The sequence below is a fragment of the Dermacentor albipictus genome, chromosome 1 (assembly GCF_038994185.2).
Source record: "Dermacentor albipictus isolate Rhodes 1998 colony chromosome 1, USDA_Dalb.pri_finalv2, whole genome shotgun sequence".
Classification (NCBI taxonomy): Eukaryota; Metazoa; Arthropoda; class Arachnida; order Ixodida; family Ixodidae; genus Dermacentor; species Dermacentor albipictus.
In genome coordinates this window covers 362,183,348-362,192,068 of record NC_091821.1, presented here as the reverse complement: position 1 = coordinate 362,192,068, position 8,721 = coordinate 362,183,348, and positions in this window count along the sequence as shown.

Here is an 8,721-nt window from a genome sequence, read left to right as displayed (position 1 = left end):
GAGTTACTGCATATGCTACCTTTGGTAGCATATGCAGTAACGCTAGCTACAAGCCCCCCCCCCCCCCCCCTATAGAATGCCGGAGGCTTAGGTGTGAATGGCGAGAGGAATGAAGCGTAATGTTTAACATAAGCGGGTGTCACGCGGTCGCACGACACTGTCTCTTCTTTGCCGCATACGTCAATCTTCAAGGTTTTCTGTGAACGCGAAACCGCACGAAAGCGGCCTTCGTAGGAACGTGTCAGCAGTCGCGCCGCAGAAAGACGTGCGTGGTTGTTTCCATCGTCGGAAAACTAAAGACAGACTGCCCGCGGGTGATACAGGGGAGGGGGGAGGGGTGCAGTTCGAAGGTGGTCGAGCAAGGAATGCGCCGCCCCTGGTGGAGTGCCTTGCTGGGTGCCGAAAAACTGGCCTGGAAGGCGGATTGCCGATACATAGAACGTCTCGGCAGCACTGGCTCCAAGGTCATCCTTGATTGTTGTTCGCAGCCCTAGTAGTACTCATCATCATCATCAGCCTGTTTTATGTCCACTGCAGGACGAAGGCCTCTCCCTGCGATCTCCAATTACTCCTGTCCTGCGCCGACCGATTCCATCTAGCACCCGCGAATTTCCTAATTTCATCGCTCCACCTAGTCTTCCGGCGTCCTCCATTGCGTTTCCCTTCTCTTGGTACCCTTTCTGTAACCCTAATGGTCCTACAATTATCTAACCTGCGCATTACATGACCTGCCCAGCGCCCATTTTTTTCTCTTGATGACAATCAGAGTATCGTCTGTACCCGTTTTCTCTCTGATCCAAACCGCTCTCTCTCTCTCTCTCTTAACGTTCTGCATAGCAATCTTCGCTACATCGCTCTTGGCGCGGTCCTTAACCTATTCTCAAGCTTTGTCAGTCTCCAAGTCTGTGCCCTATATGTCAGCACTGGTAAAATGCACTGATTGTACACCTTCCTTTTCAATTATAATGGTAAGGTTCCAGTCAGGAGCTGGCAATGTCTGCCGTATGCGATCCAACCCATTCTTATTCTTCTGTGAATTTCCTTCTCATGATCAGGGTTCCCTGTGATTATTGACGTAGGTAAACGTACTCCTTCACAGACTCGAGAGGTCGACTGGCGATCCTGAACTCTTCTTCCTTTGCCCGGCTATTCATCATTATCTTTGTCTTCTGCATATTATTGTTCAATCCCAGTCTTACAATCTTTCTGTCAAGGTCATCAATCATTTGTTGTAACTCGTCTGAATTGTTTCTGAATAGAATAGTGTCATCGGCAAACCGAAGGTTGCTGAGATATTCGCCGTGATCTTTACTCCTAAGCCAGTTTACTAAGCCGTTTAATAGCTTGAAGTAGTTTAATAGCTTGAATACTTCTTCCAAGCACGCAATGAATAGCATTGGAGAGATTGTGTCTCCCTGTATGGCCCCTTTCTTTATAGGTATCTTCCTGCTTTTCTTGTGTAGAAAACAGGTAATTGTAGAACCTCTGCAGATATTTTCCAAGGTATTTACGTAAGCGTTCTCTACTCCTTGATTACGTAATGCCGCTATGACTGTTGGTATCTCTACTGAATCAAATGCCTTTTCGTAATCTATGAAAGCCATATAGAGAGGCTGATTGTACTCTGCAGATATCTCGATTACCTGATTAATGACATGGATGTGATCCATTGTAGAGTATCCCTTCCTGAAGCCAGCCTGTTCCCCTGGTTAACTAAAGTCCAGCGTTGCCCTTATTCTAGGAGATTATTTCGGTAAATATTTCGTATAATATTGGGAGTAAGTTAATGGGCCTATAATTTTTCAATTCTTTAACGTCTCCTTTTTTGTGGATTAGGATAATGTTTGCATTCTTCCAGTTTTCTAGGACCTTTGCGGTCCGTAGACACTTGGCATAAAGAGCCGCCAGTCTTCCAAGCATTATGTCTCCTCCATCTTTGATTAAATCCACTGTTATTCCATCTTTTACTACCGCTATTCCTCGCTCCATGTCTTGCAGGGCCCTTTTGACCTCATCGCTAGTTATAGGAGGAGGCTCTGTATCCTGTTCACTACTGCTTCTAATTGAGGTATCCTGGCTCCTCTGGGTACTGCACGGGTCAGTATAGAATTCTTCCGCTGCTTTTACTATATCTTCGCGATTGTTTATGATATTCCTCTGCTTATATTTTAGGGCATACATCATGGTTTGTCCTATTCCAAGTTTCTTTCTCGCTGATTTCAGGCTGTGTCCATATTTTACGGTTTCTTCAGTCTTTCTCTCGTTATAGTTTGGAATATCGCTTATTTTCGCCTTGTTGATCAGTTTTGACAGTTCCGCAAATTCTATCTTAGCTCTTGAGTTGGACACTTCCATTTTCTTTTGTCGTTTCATTAGTAGGTCCTTTGTTACTTGTCAGAGCTTGCCAGTAGTACTAGGGGTAGCGTTGCCATCCAGTGCTGTTTATCGAGCGTGGCGGGTAATGGCGCCTTCAGTTGTCGGTAGAAACGCTCGACCATGCCGCTGCTCTGTGGGTGGTAAGCCGTGGTGCTATGCAGGCGCGTGCCGAGCAGTCTGACTAAGGCAGAAAAAAGCGAGCCTTGGAAATGTCCGCCTCGGTGAGTAGTTATTCGCAAAGGACAACCGTACCGCAATACCCACGTAGCAACAAGTGCTTCCGCCAGTGTTTCGGCCGCGATGTCTTGCCGCCACCTTGAGTACCGGTCAACACGCGTGAAAAGGTACCAGAAAGCTTGGCAGAGTGGAAGAGGCCCCACCAAGTCTAAATGCACGTGACCGAAACGGCTATCTGGTGGTCGAAACGGCTTCATCGCTGAAGGCGTGTGCCGGGTCATTTTCACGCCTTGACAGGCTTGGCAGCATCTTGCCCAGATTCGAACATCCTTGTTGATCCCTGGCCAGATGAAGCAGTCTGTGATAAGCCTCTGTGCCGCTTTGATGCCGGGATGGCTTAGGCCTGCAGGCAATTGAATATTGGCTGCCGAAACTGATGGGGCACGAACGGGTGAGGAACTGCCTGCGATATGTCGCACGTGACCAATGTTGTTGTGTAAGGAAGTGGCATCTCCCGCAAGCTGGAGCGACGAGCCTTTTTCCCGCAATTGGCATAGCTCGGGGTCGTTTTGCTGGACGGAGGCTAGAGCTTAAAAATTCATACAGCCAGCAGGCACAGCGCCGATCTGCGACAGTGCGTCAGCTTCATGGTTTTTAGTCCCAGAGATACGGCGGATGTCCGTACAAAATTCGGAGATATTATCGAGAGTTCGGAGGAAGCCGGTCTGGTCGGGATGAGGCATGACAAAAAAGGACGTACACTGACCAAGTAATACTTATTAAAGGAAAAGACGTTTCGGGCTTCCATACGGAAGCCTTGTTCACAATGGAGCGAAAAAGGTTGATGTGCGTGCTTGAATAGGCTTTAGCATGTGGCTCAAACACCGTGCGTAAGTCAGGGGGAGGGTTCCTTCGTTTCGATTGAACGTGTGTTCTCTTGATTGTATCTCGAGAGACTCCAGGTACAGACGTGACTTGCAGTTTCTTTCTTGACCGATTAGACTAGATTTCATCCAGTCAATACTGTGCGTAGTCGTTGCTGCGTCCTCTGCCAAAACATTCGAAGCCACTCTTCTCTTTATAATTATTACACACAGTGCGCACTAAAAACATGGACGAAGAATATAGACAAAACACGAAAGGTCCTGTTTGCGCAATATTGACTGGATGAAATCTAATCTAATCGGTCAGGAAAGAAACTGGAAGTCCCGTCTGTACCTGGAGTCTCCCGAGATGCAATAAACAGAACACACGCTCTATCGAAACGAAGGAACCCTTCCCTCTTCTTAAGAGCGGTGCTCGCGCCACATGCTAAAACAACACATTTAAACAGGCACATCAACCTCTTTCGCCCCACTGTGAACAAGCCTTCCGTATGAAAGCCCGAAACGTCTTGTCCTTTAATAAGTTTTACTTGGTCGGTGTGCGTATTCTTTTGTCAATATTCGGATATAAAGGAAAGTTGCCGAAGCTCACGTTCTGAATACGAGGAACTGTTGTTCTTGGAAACGAAGGTTAACGACTTGTGGCCGGTCAGATTGTAAAACCTATAGCCTTCAAGAGAAAAACGGAAATGCTTGACATGACAATAGATAGGGCCAACAGTTCCCTCCCGAAGGAGCTGTAGCGAGCTTCTGAGGGTTTTACGCGGTTTGAGAAGAAACCCATTGGCCTCCAGTCTGTGCCATCGTGCTGCTGTAGTACTGCACCCACTGCCGTGGTCGACGCGTCTACTATAAGGCGAGTTGGGGCGTCGGGCAAGGGATGAATCAGCAACACTGCAGTAGCCAAAAACGTTTTGGCTTCCTGGAAGTTGTGTTCGTGCTCCGAGGACCAGTTGGAAGGTAGGCGGTTTTTTGGAGTCACGACGCAGCAGGTCGGTAAGCGGCTGAAGAACTTGCGCACCGGATGGTATGAAGCGCCTGTGAAAATTTACGAGCCCCTGGAACTCGCGCAACTTTGTGAAGGATGTTGGAGAGGGGAGGTCCTCGACTGCCCGGCACCCGTGGTTCCAGTGGCTTGATGCCTTGGGATGAAATGCGATGGCCGAGAACATCCAGGGCTTCAACTCCGAAAATGCATGTTGGGGGCTTTACGACTAGGCCGTGTTCATCCAGTCGCTCAAATAGAAGGCGAAGGTACTCTTTGTGCTCTCCGTCTGTGCGACTTGCCACGAGAATATCGTCAAGGTAGACGAAAATGAACAGGAGTCCGCGCATAACCTCGTCCATGAACATTTGAAAAGTTTGCGCCATATTCTTCAAACCGTAAGGCATACGGAGAAACTCAAGCAGGCCAAATGGACTAGTGATTGCTATCTTCGCAATGTGGCTGGGTTCGGCAGAAATTTGGTGGTATGCGCTCATCAAATTGATCTTGCTGTATACATTGTTTCCTGCTGGACGAGTGCCAAAGTCATGTATATGGGGAAGGGGATATTGATCCGGCGTATTAACGGCATTCAAAGCTCAGTAATCACCGCAAGGACGCCAGACGCCACTGTCCTGCTTTGGAACCAGACGGAGAGGAGAAGACCAATTGCTGGAGGAAGGACGAATAACGCCGAACTGAAACATGTGTTCGAACTCACGGCGGGTGACTTCCGACCTCCTTCCAGCGAGCCTCCGGGGCCCCGAAGTGACAGGTGAGCCGGGAGTGGCAATAGGATGTGTCACCTTGTGTTTCACATGCAGCGCGTAGTTTCGGGGTTTCGTGAGTTGTGGATACTAGGCAAGTACCTTGTCGTACTTTAAGACCGGCCGAAACGCACGCATGCTGGGTGAGGTGAGATTTGACTGCAGGCCGAGTAGAGCGAGGGATGTGACGTTATCCCTTATGGTGTATCCACACGACGGACGCCTCCGCGCAAATCTGTGCCGCGGACGCTTATTCCGCCGCCCGTCCGGCTGCGAAGCGCATCCAGACGACGGACGGACTGAGTAGGCGACCGCGCCGGAAAAATAAAGATGGTGGCTACGCCCGAAGCGACTGCGGTCGGCCTCGAACCTGTAAAGTCGTCGTCGTCCACTGTGAGGCCCGTAACTTTCAAACTGAGGATTGTATTTGGTTCGACAGCAATATATTGTGATGTAATATAGCTTCGACAGCAATATATTTCTGATGAGTGGGCACCGTTTCCGAAAGCGATGCTCAGATTCTCGGCGTGTAGGCTTAGAGCGGCTGTATTGGCTGAACATGGCCTCGAAGATGTTGCGGCGGCCCGGGCGGATCTCAGTGGCCGCAAGTTAGCATGATTGCTTGTTTCTACTCACTCTAGATGGCGTCATCGGTGTAACAAACACTTTGTCATAGGTGTTTTTCACTTTGAATGAAAATGGAGATCGAAAGGAAACGACGGTTGGCCGCAATGGCTGTTGTTTTGTCCGAATTGAACACGAATGGTGTTAGCAGCGATGAAACTATTTCAGAAATATACCAAAGCAGCGCTTGTTGCCAGACTGTAGAGCATGCTAGGCTAAATCCGCAGCATTCGACCCCCAAAATCCGGATGCGAAAAATAGCTCGGCATTTTCCGTCCGTGGGGGTCGCGGACGACGCGCGGACGGCACAAATCCGTGACGCGTAGTCACGTGATGCGCCGTCCGCCGCGAAAAAGACGGATTTCGTCCGTCGTGTGGATCCACCATTAGGCGCCGAACGCGAACACTCACATCTGGGTTGAAATGGTAGAGGAAGTCCTCTCCCAGTATGGCAAAGCTGACGTCGGCGATCACAAACACCCATATGTGAAAGCGCCGGAATCCGATGTCTATCGTTATTGACCGGAGCCCATACGACGCAACTGCAGTGTTATTCACCGCGTGGAGCGTGGGTGTGAACTTTCCGCGTTGGCGATCTGCGGCAGTGGCGGGAACGATAGACAGCTCGTCGAGGTGGCGAGTGGTGGCGAGGATAGACAGATGTCGATGAGGTGGCGGGTGCCGGGGATGTGGTCGACTAAGAAGAATAGGTGGCTTGAGCGAGGACCAATGTTGAATGCCGCTGTTAGCGACTTGGCGGTGCGTTTCCCGTCCCGTCCACGAACAGGGACGGGATGGTGCAGCGACTTGCTTGTTCGCGAATCCCTAGGTGTGCTGCGATACTTCGAAGGCGAACGGTTGCGCCGAAGTTGGTCGCCAGTGTTACCACCCGTCGTCAGCTTCTCCAGTGCACTGGTAATGTGGTCGACTGTTTCCTCCGAGCGCGAGAGTCGGTCTCCTGGTTTTGAGACTCCCGTAGCGGTGACAGGTAGTTGTGACGCAGACGAGCAGTCGCATATGCGGTGAGCGAGTGCAGCTAGCCGATCAAGACTCGTCTCGTCGGAACCCGCGAGCAGCATCCGTTCGGACTCTGGGAGGCGCTGCAAGAACAGCTCGTGCAAAATCGGAAGCTGGCTCTCGTTTTCGGAGTGGCCATCCAGCAGCTGAAGCAAACGGTGCAGGAGTTGTGACTGTCGTTGGTCGCCGAATTCCTCGGAAAGGAGCTGTTGAAGCTTACTCTGTTGCGATGGCTCGAGGCTCTGCAAGACCTTGTGTTTTAGGTTGTCGTATGCTGTGACCGAAGGCATACTCGCGAGCAAGTCGTCTATGGCATCGGCGATGTCGGAGGGTAGCGTGGCGACGACGTGCAGGTACCTTGCTGCATGTGACGTGATGCGCCGGAGTTGAAAACGGGCCTATACTTGTATAACCCAAGCTCGAGGATTCTTGTGCCAAAAGCTGGGAAGCTGAAGCGCTGCGGCGATGACAGACGACGTAATAACGGCGTCTTCTCTGTCAGCAGGAGCAGGAGCAGCGTCGTTCAAGGCTGTGTTCGAAATTTTTTTTAAAAAATCCGTAAATCTCCTGGGTCAGCACTTGTTGGGAGCTCGGTTTAGTGGAGGCAAGTAATACACGTGTTGAGAACGAAACGTAGACGGCCTTTATTCCGCAGTAAAGCATGCTTGCCGAATGGCAGTGGTGGTTCCCTTGTCGGGCAGCCACCTCACATTCCAAGAAAGAGCAGGGGGCAATGACCCCCACGTGGAGGCCAGGCGAGGTAACTGAATATCACAGAAGTGGGGGCAAAATCCCAGTGACAAATGGTCGATACAAGTGTAAAGCATTGCTGAGGCACAGTGCGCGTGGTATAGACATTCTCATTCACCTGCAACCGTCGCAATACTCGGCTAATGCCTTTGTTCGTTCAAATGACGCAATCATCGCATTTGTTTGAAATACGAACGGTGGCAAAGGTAGCGAAATATCAAATGCTCATTTTTTTCGTTTTCAGAGATTCCAATTTTGCAGCGGCAATTAATGAAATTACGGTAATATAGCGCAAATACACGCTACCTCCAACGCTGCAGATTGTATCCCGCATGGTTCACTAGCAGTACAGCAGCATATATTTGGAGTAAATGATAAAGACCTGCTTATGCTACCGTCCAGGTAACAAAAAACACACGGAGAGAGAAAGAGGGACTCTTTTCTGAAAGCAAACTAGGCTTGTATCCCGCCACGCGTAGCACGTTAAACTACAAATGGTAGCAAAGAGAACTGAATTGATACGCACAGTGCACGTCACACAAAACATACAAAATGCGCGCGTGTGCGTGTGTGCGTGTGCGTGTGTGTGTGTGCGTGTGTGTGTGCGTGTGTGTGTGCGTGTGCGTGTGTGTGTGTGTGTGTGTGTGTGTGTGTGTGTGTGTGTGTGTGTGTGTGTGTGTGTGTGTGTGTGTGTGTGCGCGCGTGTGTGTGTGTGTGCATGCGTGAGTGCGTGCGTTCTTTTCCGTCAAGGGCCTCCGCCCAATGCAGTTATGGCGCTATCTCTCAAGCTACAGCGCATGGAGAGATAAAGACACGCCTGAAAAATCACTCCGCAAAGCACGGTTACGAAGCGGCATGCTCCCGCCGGCATCGTACGGCATCCTGCTTATTCAGCGAGCCTCCAAACGCGTCGCTTATTTAAACACACTTTATACCAGCATCGCTTTCGAACGCACGCCAGTCTTGTCCAAGGGTTTGAAAACAGGGTTGCGTGTGCGTGGACGTCGAGGAGAGAATTGGGGAGGGCGCGTGCGTGCTGCCTATTGATGCGGGTTATCGGCCTTTCCGCTCAGCCTGGCAGAAACAGGCAGCCCATGGCCCAGCGATGGGCCGCAAGAGCCGCTCGACAAGCGTCGGCGCG